Source organism: Zosterops lateralis (genome assembly GCF_965231275.1).
Source record: "Zosterops lateralis genome assembly, chromosome: Z".
In the NCBI taxonomy this organism is placed as follows: domain Eukaryota; kingdom Metazoa; phylum Chordata; class Aves; order Passeriformes; family Zosteropidae; genus Zosterops; species Zosterops lateralis.
Window position 1 is genome coordinate 73432638 of NC_139800.1, and position 12389 is coordinate 73445026.

General features: G+C 41.0%; 1 protein-coding gene across 3 annotated transcripts in view; it reads right to left on the minus strand.

Moving 5' to 3' along the window:
• MARCHF3 (membrane associated ring-CH-type finger 3) overlaps nt 1-9629 on the minus strand; it is a 59728-nt gene extending 50099 nt beyond the window's left edge. For all 3 annotated transcript variants that reach the window (XM_083884376.1, XM_083884377.1, XM_083884375.1), the window contains exon 1: nt 9476-9629. The gene's annotated coding sequence lies outside the window, so the exon portion shown is untranslated. The remainder of the gene's footprint in view (nt 1-9475) is intronic.
• Between the last annotated feature and the right edge of the window lie 2760 nt (nt 9630-12389).

The window sequence follows — 12389 nt, forward strand, 5'->3', positions numbered from 1 at the left end:
ATTCCCTTAAAAAGTTAATGTATTCACAAGCAGCACCAAAACAGAATTGGTTTTAATATTACTTGTTAAGTTCAGAAAGGAAAGAAAATAGATTTTAAAAAAAGTTTTGTTCTCATATTTACAGATTACTATATATACTCTACAGAAAACGCACAGGATGGAGAATATTCATATTACAACTGGTCACCTACAGACACCATGAGTCTATAAACTTCCTTGGTGAGCAAACTTAAAGCATCCTCATCCTTTTGAAGTACAGTTACTGAACACAGGCTGTTGGGAAGGTCAACAGCACAGCCTTCAAACCTGTATTTCTAAGCACTGTTATGCTTCTATTATTGTTCTATGCTCCTCCTTAAACATCCTGAATATTACAGGAACTAATCAGCAGTTCAGAGATAGATAAATAATTCCTTATTTTTTAGGTTAAATGAGATCCCACCATTTTTACTATCAAAAACTTTAAGGTAGGATACATACATTAACATGAAGGCAGGACACATACATTTACCATGTCCTCATTACTGCTAAAATTTTTCAAATATCCAGAGAGTAAAGCGGAAGCCACCACCTGCAAAAGTGCAAACCAGCCTTTGTTAGCTCTGGAAATCCTCTTGGCAACACGTGAAGTCAGAGTCTCAAAATGCCCCTGTGGTCTGGAGCAGTTTGTTTGGGGACAGCAGGATGGGTGACAGTGCATGAGCAGACCTTCAGTCTCTATTAGGGCTGAAGTTTCCTTTTGGCTTTCCAGAATCTGTCAGCATGTGAACACATGGACACCATATACAAACTTGCAGCAACACTCCTCTGGAAGGTCAGAGCTATGAAGTGATAGTGTCACTGCACCCAAAAATTATTTACTGCTAATTTCTTAATGGTTGTGCTAATATATGAAATATTTTCCAGATAGGAATAGTAAGTAAACTCCTCAAGCCTAGGGCATTTTAATCCAAATACAATAAAGCAATAGAGTGTAAATTAGAGGGAAATGTGACAGCTTATTTAGGCAAATGGTGCTCACATCTAGATAATTTCCCTTTTATAGTGCTACAGTAATTAATGATGAGATAGGACTGGTGCTTAACTAAAACGGACAGTCAGCTCTAATTATACATAGCTAATGCTGAAAACTACTGGATGAAGGGTCAAGCACAGCACTTCCAAGTGGAATCACAGAAAGGCTGAGGCTGGAAGGGACCTCCAGAAGTCATCTTGCCCATCTCCACTATACCAGCAAGAACCTTAGGAGGACAACATCATGAGCAGCTTCTGACATGTGGCAGCACAAATGAAGACACAGAGATGATGACAAGAGACTCAGTCAAAGGGTGGAGTGAGACAGGCCTGAATGGTCAGAGAGATTATACAAGTGGCTATAACACACTACAGAAGAGAGGTGTCAAGTGTGGGAACTGAGAGAGGTCAAAAAATGGATTTTAGGCTCCAGGCAATGGCTTGAAGACTGTGAGAAAGCTTGGTACATAACATTCTCATTCTGGCCTGGGAAATTGTGAGGAGGAACCCAAAACAATCCCTGTAGATTGTAGATAGTCTCCTCCTGACACCTGGTGTTCTCCCAACTTGTTTACTGGTAAAGATGTTTACAAGAAGGTGGTGCTCTAAAGGACCAATCCTATTCCCTGGATTGAAACACTGTATAAAAGAATCTGTCTTTCAATAAACTTTGCTATTATGTCCTCTGAAGAAATGGGAGTTCCACGTGTTGTTGCATGAGCTGTCCTGAATTGTAACTATAGTCAAGCAGACAAAGTTATGTGGGACTTTGAAGAGGGTTTTAATTTGGTTCCTTGGAGGCATCCAGAGAGAAGATGACAAATCAGTGTAAAGGACTGCTGTGGCCAGTGGGAAAAACAAGGTTAGAGCAATCTACAGTTAATTGCCTGTAGGGCAGCATTCATTCACTGCTGGTTATCCATTACCCCACTTAACAGAACAGAAATGGGTTTCAGTTTTAGTGGTGGCACTCACAGTAAAGAAAAACAAAGATTTGTTTTGCCACCATGTTCCCAGGGAGATCCTCAGCTGTGGACAGGACTCAGCAGTTTAATGGGTGAAAAATGAAGCTAATCTGGAACAGGGGCTCCAGAGAGAAGTAAAAGGAATGATGGAGATGGTCCCAGGGGAGACTGGCAGGCACTACATGGTGCCATAACCCTGGATAAAAGGTAAAATGTTGGATGAAATCCCATTGCAGGGGTGAAATATGGTACAACTCTTTTTCTATACTCGCTTTTTAGAAATTACCAATTCTAAAATTCTTCAAACTGCCTTGGCTGTCACAGCTTCACAACAGTATTTATTTATTCATTTGTGTTTACTGATCCTAATAAATACAGCAGTCAATGAAAGCTTTACACCAGTTGTGGGACAAGACCCCCAGTCCACATTTCCTACCCAAGGTTTTATTGCTGGGCATGACAACATATTCTGTGGAAAACCCTTTGGCCAGCACAGGTCATCCCCCAAACCTACAGCCTACTCTCAGCAGGGGCAGAAGGCAGGGGAGGCACAGAGAGCAAAAACCTCAACAAAATCAGTCCAGCCACAACCCAAAACCTCATCAATTTATGGGCTTCTGTTAAAGGGAATTACCTCCACCCCAGGCAGACCCAGCACAAAGAGGGAAGGCTGGCTGGACAGCCACAGATGTGTTTGCAGCAGCCTCTGTGAGGATGATTTTGAACACTGGGCAGTCAGACCTTAAACTCCTTCCAACAGTCAGAACACAAATCTGTAGCTTGAAAAGGGAAAGAATTCCAGGTCATGCCTACGGACCTCATGATCAGATCCATAACATGATGAAGATTGTGGATTTGAAACTTTACTAAAACCCTCCATGGCATTGGAAGGCCCCTGACAAGAAAAATGCCTCCCAAATGCTCTTTTCAAAAGGCTGATTTAAAGTGTATTGCCTGAAGTTCTGAAGTTCAATCCAGAGAACTGTATGTGAAAATGAGGGCCCAGAAGTTTCTACAGGTTGCTGCAGCAGCCACCTGCATGGTGAGCCCTGTGTTTGGGTTATTTCTGCTCAGGACTTCCAGGGAGTGAATGATGAGTCTCTCTCATAACAGATTCAAATTCAGTCATCGCTTCATAACTCTACCTACTTTTATCTAAACAACCCCAGGCTTTTGGGCATCTATTCAACCACCTAAATTAGCATGAGGAAATGATTCCTATCAGTAGCAAGAACTAGTCTCAGTCTGGCACTAGTAAATATCCTGTAAGCAGCTGGGAGGCAGAAAAGATTTCTGTTTTGCTCCAAAATTCTGCTAAGATTAATACCAAGTTTATTAATACCCCCATCCCCCCGCCTTTTTTTTTTTTTTTTTAATAACTGCAAGTTTCAAAAATAAGTGGAGTCAGTTTCTTTTTCCATTTCCTATAAAAACTTTAAGGTTCTCCTACAGAATGCTGAGGATCTCACAGACATGAGAAAGCATCTCTGCCTCTTGTCTTCTGGCTCACAGGTCAGTTTGCAATCCTTTACTGATCGTAAATATAAAAATACCTTTTAGCAAGGATTTCCATTTAAAATATTCATACACTAAAAAAAATAAATCTGAATAGCCACCGGGTTCTCTGACTAAACTGAGAGCAAACAAACCACTGGCAAATTACTTGAAGTAATCACGTTTGTCTAAACAAGAGCCAAATATTTGGACCAGGTAACAGACACCTAACAGCTAAGATTAACTAAGTAAAACAGAATGTAAGGTAATATAGGAATTTAAGAAAAAGTAGCTACCTAAATTTTACCTGATTACATATAAGTATTTTTGCCCTTGATACTATATTTCTCACTTTTCATTATGAGTAGATTAAATTAAAAACTATTCCTAACAGGGGTACTGAATTATTTCAGATTATAATGCTATGCATTTCAAAAGTCTTGACTCCTATGCCTCAGCTAATCCCTTCTAAATGTATTTTCAGAATAACAAGAGTCAGCTACTCCACAAGGAAAGGGAGGCAGAGATGAGAAGACTCAGAAATCAGAGAAGGTCCAGTGAAGATCCTGCTGCAAAGATTTGGTCAGCAGCAGAAAAAACTACAGCATTCCTAATTTCTCCTCACTATGGAAATAATCTCTCTGCAGACAATGGAGAATGACTAAAGAAGTTGTTCTTCCTAGGATTGTTCCTAAGCAGAAAAATTCAGCCCATACTGGATTTCAGATGAGCTCCAATGGACAACAGCAAAGGTCACAAAATGCACTACTTTGGCTTCTAAAAGCTGTGATATTTCCTGATTCATGTTACACCACTGAATCACCTCCTCATTCCATTTTTTTTTTGTGGGATTTTCAAAGCTTAAATATTAGATCTTAAATATGAAAACTTCATTTTTCATATTTCTAGCCAGAAACTCACCATGACTAATATCAGCAGAATATAATAAATGAGATATTGGAAGTGGTCCTGTAATTGGCTTTTGCATCACTGAAACTTTGAGGATATAAATTATGCTCAATAATCACATTGATTCTTATTTCTTATTGTTTATAGTTTTCTTTTAAGACATATAATGAATGATTCTTTGCCACTACTGAAAGTTTTATAGGATGGGAGAGGAAAATAGCTCTTTTGTGATTAAATTTTTCAACAGCAGGAAAAAAAAACCCTTTCAAAAAGACAATTTCCTCAACTTATTATTCAAATTTTTACAGTGGCTTACATAGAAACCAATTAGTTTTAATCTCCATTTAATTTTATGGAATGCCTCCAGAAGAGCTCTTAACACAAAGCTAAGACTCCAGTAAGGACAGTGCAAAGATGATGAGAACTCTGCTAATATTATCCTCAGAGAGATAGCAGAATTGCAATTCTTATGTGTTCCTGATAAAAAGTATGGGCATAATGTTCAAAACTCTCGACAAATTGCTCTTTGAGTTTACATTGGCAGTGGCTGCACAAGAGCAAATTTCCTCACACAGACACTGGGGTGCAGACAGCAGAATTCAATCCAAAAGGGGACAGAAGTACAAGGAAAAGTCACTTACAATGCTGAAAACCAAAATGAAAATATAAAACCTCATCTTGAGTGATCACTAGGACTAAAACTGTGCTAAAGGATAATACTTTTAAATCACAGGTATTTGAATTTAGAAATATCACTGTTCTTCTTTTAAGTACCTGGTTGAATGAAAATTACATTTCTGAAGACTGGCTGGAGTTATACTGGTTATTTATCTGTCAAAGCTCACTCAAAATCTCTGGTGGTTTTTTTTCTAGCTTTGACCTGTAAGTGACTTGGGAAAGGACTATTTCTCTGTGAATTAGTAAAAACTCTGCACCTCCCCTGCCACTGCTGCCCAAAACCTTGCTCTTCCAAAATGCAGTGAAAGCAGCTTGCAATACAGCTGCTAAAGGTGTTTCAGAAACTCTTAGGAAATGATATTTTAAAACTGTTTAAGTAATACATTTAATAAGTGGAGATTGTTAAAAATTGATGGAGGTAATCTTTAAAATTTAATACGGATACCTTACAGTGGTAGCTTCAGTGCTGGTGACCAAATACTAATTTACAAAAAACCAGAAAAGCATTTCAAATGAGACAAAAGACTAACAGATATTTATGCACATTACCACATGGTAATAGCAGGGACAGATTTGTTCATAACTTCAATTTAATACTGAATTTAAAGACAGGTAAACTGTAGTCTCTTTTACTATCACTTCTTTCGAGTGTGATTTATTTTCTTCATCACTTCATACTGGCTACAAGCTTTTTGGCCACAATCTGTTTTATAAATAGCCCCTTCATCCTTTCTGTGTATTTTGAGATACCAGGGTGTCAAGCACTGGGTTTCACCAGCAGGAATAAGTCTGATATTGCTAATCTGTGGTATAAGCAAATCAAACTGAATGACAACTCCAAGAGGAAGCTGGTTGTTAGGAAAGAAGCATGCTAGTAATCATAATTTCTCAGAACAGTGCATAACAAATGCACTGCTGTTAGATGGAAATTCATTACAACATCCATATATCAAAAAAATAAGGATGGGAAGGTGCAGCTTTCAGTTCAAGAGCCAGAGAGGTTCCAAAGATCAGGAATTTATGAGGTGAAATTCAGCAAACCAAACAGGCCACATATTAGTCAAATTTCATCAGTGTCAGGACCACATTCCCTTTAACCACATTCCCTTTAAGTGTTGAAACTTGATAATCCTCCCTCCTCTCCACTGGTAACTTATACTGGTCCTGATTTGGGTGCTGAATTATCCCCCAAATTATCCCCCCTACCAGAAACCAAACAAGCAGTTTTCCACTGGCACATCTCTCTGAGACATAATCAAAGACCCATCACTGTGATCATTACAGCAGTGCATGTTGATGTCCAAGCATGGGGACAAACACAGAGGGGTGACCGAAATTCTTGTCCTGAGCTGCTCAGAGTGTTCAGGCTGACACTGAACTGAGAAAACACAAAAGCAGAGTGATGATGCTGGCAAATATACTGGTTCTGCCAGCCACATTTAAGCAGAGGAAGGTTATCAAGGAAAGAAAAACTGTGAGGTAAATATTGGCAAATTGGGAAAAAATAGGAAAGTGCAAGAGCTTAAGGCTGAAAAAAGGTGAAGACAAGCAAGAGTGGAAGGATGCTAAAGTGCCAAGACTTGGACATACTCCAGGTCAGAAACAGACAGGTCTGAGGCACAGATCTAACAGTGGTTTTATTATAACTAAGTGTTGCAAGAATGAACAAGGCCTTCTAAAACTGTCTGGAATGAATGAGTATCACATAATACCCAGCCTTTTTTCAGGGTGGAAGCAAGTTCCAAGACACTAGAATCTTTAACATACAAGAATCCCCATTTTGAGGGTTTACCTAGAAAAGCTTGGCCAACTTGTGTTAGGCTTCAGGAATAAATAACTTCTTCCCTTCTCCCCCCTCCCCTTCTCTTCCCTCTAAACCCTGAAAAAACCTGACTGCCATCAGGACAGAGAGAATTTTATATTAAACAATTGCCCTGGGCCACCCAGGACCACTCAGCTGAATTAAGTCAAAGGGACTGCTGGCAGGCTTAAAATAGGCATGTGTTTAAGAGCTTTGCTGGCTTTGTTGCTGCAGTGGAAAAAAAAAAAAAGCTGCAGATGCATAAATTTGAAATTGAAAATATCATCAATATCTCCAAGACACAAAGTATAATTAGAATTAGTAATTAATTCTGGTCTACATTGCCTTGCACAAAGCTGAAATGAGAACAAAGTGAGAGAGATAGTAGATACTCTTTTCCCCTTCCTGTTGCTTTGTGTTGCTGTGAAAACAGGTTCAGTAATCACAAGAGAGAAAGATAGGAAATTCCTTGCTGTGTGGAGGGGGTATCATAGCAAGGACACACAAAAAAATATCTACAGCACAACACCAAGGGGGCTGACACAGCGAGGATGACATGGGAGCAATGCAAGAACCCCTTGATAAACGTTCTTATTATCACTTTGGTGGTTTTCAGCACTTTGATTTTGTGACAAGTCTTCCTGCACTCTGTCACAAATAATTTCTCTCCCTTTCAGATGGTGAGTCTAAGCAGCAGCAGCATTTCTTCCTGCCAGCTTTATAAGGAAAGCAGGACACCCTCCTGGCAGCAGAAATCTGCCATAACCACTTTTGTGATGCTTTCAGATACTTTTCATTGCTCTATAATCAGGGGTTTTTTAAGGGAAGGATGCCCACAATGGCTCTTCTGGGCCTGCTCCAACTAGCTAGAGTCATCTTTAGGGTAATATTGTCATCTAATCAATGGTGGTCTGAGGATGAGTCCATTCAGAACTTCACTCAGAAACAACTTCCCCTAAAATTTTCACCGAGAGACCCTGCAGGACTGCAAAGAACATGCCATGTAGATGAGTTTGCAAACACAGAAGTTTCTGCTACTACAGAAACTACACACATCTCTTTGCATCTTCTGCAGAGCAGAAGAGTCTATGCAAATTCAAAGAGAAAGTAGCTCTGCTAACACAATTACCGCAACAACTACAGTTACCCTGATGTATTTTAATTGGTATTATTTGCAAAACCATATTTTGATAGATCAAACTAGCTCTCAGTATAATTACAGTCACTTTAAATGGAATATACTACTCACCCTTTCAGAGCTCAAGCCTCTGAGCCACCAGGCAGTGGCTCAAACATGCTTGAAGCCCTGCCATGGATGGAGCCTGTCCATAAGGTCAAGTGGAGACCTCACAGAGGTTGTGTGCTTGATGCAGAATTTATTTGTGAAATCCTGTGGCCTAAGCAAGAGATCAGAAAAGGTATTAAAAAGATTGCCTTCTGACTGGGAAATCTGGCAGCCAGCTGATCTCTGTATTCACAGGTGAGTCAAATGCCTGCAAACTCCCAGACACAAACATCCCACGACCTGGAAGTTTCAGAGCAGACACTGCACACCCCGAGATGCCATCACAATAGCAATTACTGCAGAAAGACAGGCTGCAATTTGCCTCATCAGCCTTGCAAACAGCAACAGATTAAGCCATTAGCAATTAATTAAAGATCAATGACACATAAAACCCCAAGGAACACACATGCAATTAGCAAATGTATTTAAAGCAAGCCACAAACCCACAAGTTGCTGTCTGGCACTACTGTCCACCTCATCCCACTCCCTTTACAAGCCAAGGGGGCTGTGGGAGGGTTACCTACAGAGTTCTACTTGGCAAAGCACGTTTCCAACACCGTGCACTGGTCCAAAGCCCACAGACATGAGTCATCATCAGTGAGAGTTTTCCTGTTTATTCCAATGGACCTTGGACAGGCTGTAAACATCCCTGCCAAAACAAGTAATCTCTAATAGATATGCGCTCTGCTTTCACTGGTTTAATGACTTGGGAATGGCTGGATTGCCCTGTACAGTCAAGTTGAGACACTACTTGGTAAGTGAGCATCCTGCATGCACCATCAGCAGCCCCAGGGGGTGCAACACGGGGTTAAATTTAAGTTTAAACAATTGCTTTGCATTGAAAGTTAAACTCCTCTGACATGTGCCAGTACATTACTGAGTTCCATAATCCCTTATATCTGCAAAGAGCCCTATGACCGCCGGCAATTAAAAGGAAAATAATTTAAATAAACAAAAGGGTAAAGGGATGCGAAATTCCCAGGCTGAATCCAAGAAATGGCTACAGTTTGTCACAGCCTCTGGAATAGAAAGAAACTGTATTTCTTTCCGCCCCGGCTCCAAAGTCCCGCAGGTAATTCTGCCTGAGAGTCTCCAGCCAGACCGATTCACGCTGGACACTATTTACTCTTTTTATGCTTTTGCCTCGCTTTCTTCAATGAAAGAGTTAAACCCAAACCCCAGCTGAACTACTGGAAAACGACGATGACAATAACATCAGGGAGAAGAATAACAAGAAGAAGCAGCAGCAGCAATTTACTCCGGCACAGAAAACACAAACCCGCCCTCCCAGAGCCTGAATTTCCATTCCCAGTGCCCGGCCACACTTACTTTCCTCACTCGGACCCCCAGCTGTCCTTCCAAAAACACGGAGCGGTGGGGAAACCAAGGGGAGAGCCACGAGCAGCAGCTGCCAGAGCCCGAGGAGCGGCACAGGAGCCCTGCCTCCGGCTGGGCTGTCACCACAGGACCTCGCTGCCACCAACCAACCCCTCCTTCTCCTCCTCCTCCTCCTCCTCCTCTTTCCCCTCCCCCGGCGGTACCCGCGGAGCAGCAGCGACACAAAGGAGCGGCCGCGCAGCCACAGCTCCCTGCCTGCGAGGAATCGAGGAATTCATCGTCTTCCTGGGAATTAAAAACCCTCAGAACAGGCGTGTTTATAGGGTCCGAGAGGGATGGGGCTTTCCCAGAGCCGGCTGCACTCCGGAGCTGCCTCGGTGCTGATGTCTGTCAGCGAAAGCATCCGAACTGCTGAGGCTCAGTAAAAGCTGCATCAAAAATGACAGCTCCAAGTTCCAAAGATAGCGACGGGTAAACCCGAGGGCTAATATTTCCCCTTGCCTAACCACAGTTCTCCATTTCGCTGCCTCTGTCAGGCTCGCTTTGTTTGGAAATAAAGGACTATCACAGGGTGAGATGGTATTTCACAAAATTGCTGCGTTCCCTGAATACAACTGCCCATTAGAGCAGCGAGATGCACTGAAATTTTACTAGGAGGCAAGTCACAGGGGCAGGGAGGACTTGCTCTTGGCTTGCTTTCCTGCCAGTAAAGAAAAAAAAAAAAAAAACCCAAAAAAAACCCAAAACAAACAAACTCAAAAAACAAAAACAACAAACAAACAAACAAACAAAACCCCCCTACCTACATTTACACCTGTATGTTCACCCCCAGCAACACAGCTGCACTTCCAGGTGGAAATGGAAACAGCACACAGGTGCCACCTCTGTACTAAAATAAAAAAGAGTCCCCTGGCATGGGTTGTCCAAGTCACTCAGCACACCTTAGCAGGAGGCAGGTAAGGTAAATTAAGCAGAAATGTAGGTGTTCAATGTAGAGGGAACATCAACAAAGTTGGTTGGATCCAAGCCTTGCAAACAGAGCTGCAGCTTCAGCTCCTGGCACCTTGCAGATCTTGTAGCAGTGGATGTCTCACCTCTGGGAGAAGCTTGAATTAATATCTAGTGTATAAATCAAACCAGTGTGTATCAATGTGGTTTGGTGGTTTGATTCACCATGTTTTTCTCCACTGGATGGAGAGATATGTGCCACCTTTCTGGGAGCAGATCTCCAGGGAATGTTCAGGGAATGTCATACTAAGGAAAAAAAAACCCAACTCAACCCAAATCAAAACAGAACAAAACAAAGAAACAAACAGCACCAAAACCCTCAAGAAAAAAACCCAGCTGTATCACCTTGTTGAACAGCTCCCTGGGTTAAATATTCCTGAGAAGGATTCAGGAAGGGGAGAAAGGAAGGGAAAGCATTGGGCTGACACAAGATTACGTGGTCCAAGTCTCATTTCTTTAGGTGTCAGGCTAAAACTATCTGGCCTGTGTTAAACCCTGAATTTTTGCACAGCCTAACCTCATGTCTAGGTGCATTCCAGTAATTCATGTCACATCATTGTTCTTTTGCCTTCTCCCCAGAAGTGAGTGGATGCAGTTGTGTCTCATTTCAGTGAGATTTTTGTACAACTGTGAAGGATTTAGTTTTTATCCTCGTAATCAACCACACGTGCCCTAGAAGGTAGCATTTCCCAGAAGGAAAATGAGGAAGGTCTGGAGTGCCCTCAGTCCCTGCAGTTCATTCCATGGACAAGACAGACAACAGAGGGTGTTTGTCTCCTGCAGGAACTCATTTTACCCTTTGGATAACCCGGTCAATGTCATTTATCTCTGGAAGATCCAGACCAAGAAACAGAATTTGATCTGAAATGCTATGAGAGGTGAGGATAGAGGACAGAGAATGGTTTTGTTATTCTTACCATGATTTTTCTGGTGAAGCAGCTCAAGCCATTATTCAGTTGGAGTTCCCTAACTGGAAACTGTTCTGTTTTCACAGCTCCAGTTATGACTTTCAAAAAACTCAAGTTTGAGTCTACAAGATAAAGCAGCTTCACAAGAATGGGATGGAGCCTTCTTGCCAGCAGGGCATGAGGGAAGAGAGAGGTTATTGGTAGACTATAAAGAAAAAAAAAAAAAAAAAAAAAAAAAAAAAAAAAAAAAAATATATATATATATATATATATATATATATATATATATATAGCCTCTGAAATGGAGGAAAAAAAAAAAAAAAAGAGAGATATGATCTTGTAAACATGATGCTTCGTTTACTTCCACGTGTGGTTAATCCAGATGGCCACGTGACTACAGCTGAATCTGAGATTATGTATCACAGGTCAGTTTGGACAGCAAGGCACTGTGCCTGGAGTGCTGTGCCTAAAAGAAATGAGACATTCTCTTCTATGACTTGTGTACAATTTAAGGACACAACGAAAGAGTCAGAGAAGCAGAACATGTAAGAAAGTAAGCCCAGTGGGTATTTGTTTATAGTTACTGTAAGAAGATGGGACATCATCTATGTGCTTTTCAATTGGCCAGAAATAGGAAATAAATCCATCTTGTATTCAAGCTCCTTTTACTACAGAGACAGTGCATTATGAGGTTTTGCACTCCTGCCAACACTCACAGCCAAAACAGTAAATTGCTAGTTTTCACAAAGTTGCATATTGCTCCATAAATATATATTCAGCAGGGGCATATACCTTCTCATTTTAATATCTGTATTATAACTTAACACATTTGATTAGAGATGCGTGTGTTGAGAGACAGCTGCATTTCATACATTCAAAAAAAAGAAAAAAAAACCACCCTCAAATTTATGTATGATGCATCCTTTCTTGCTTTTGGAAAATGAAGGTGAAACTGTGCCACCAACATTCCATACTGACACATTCCCACC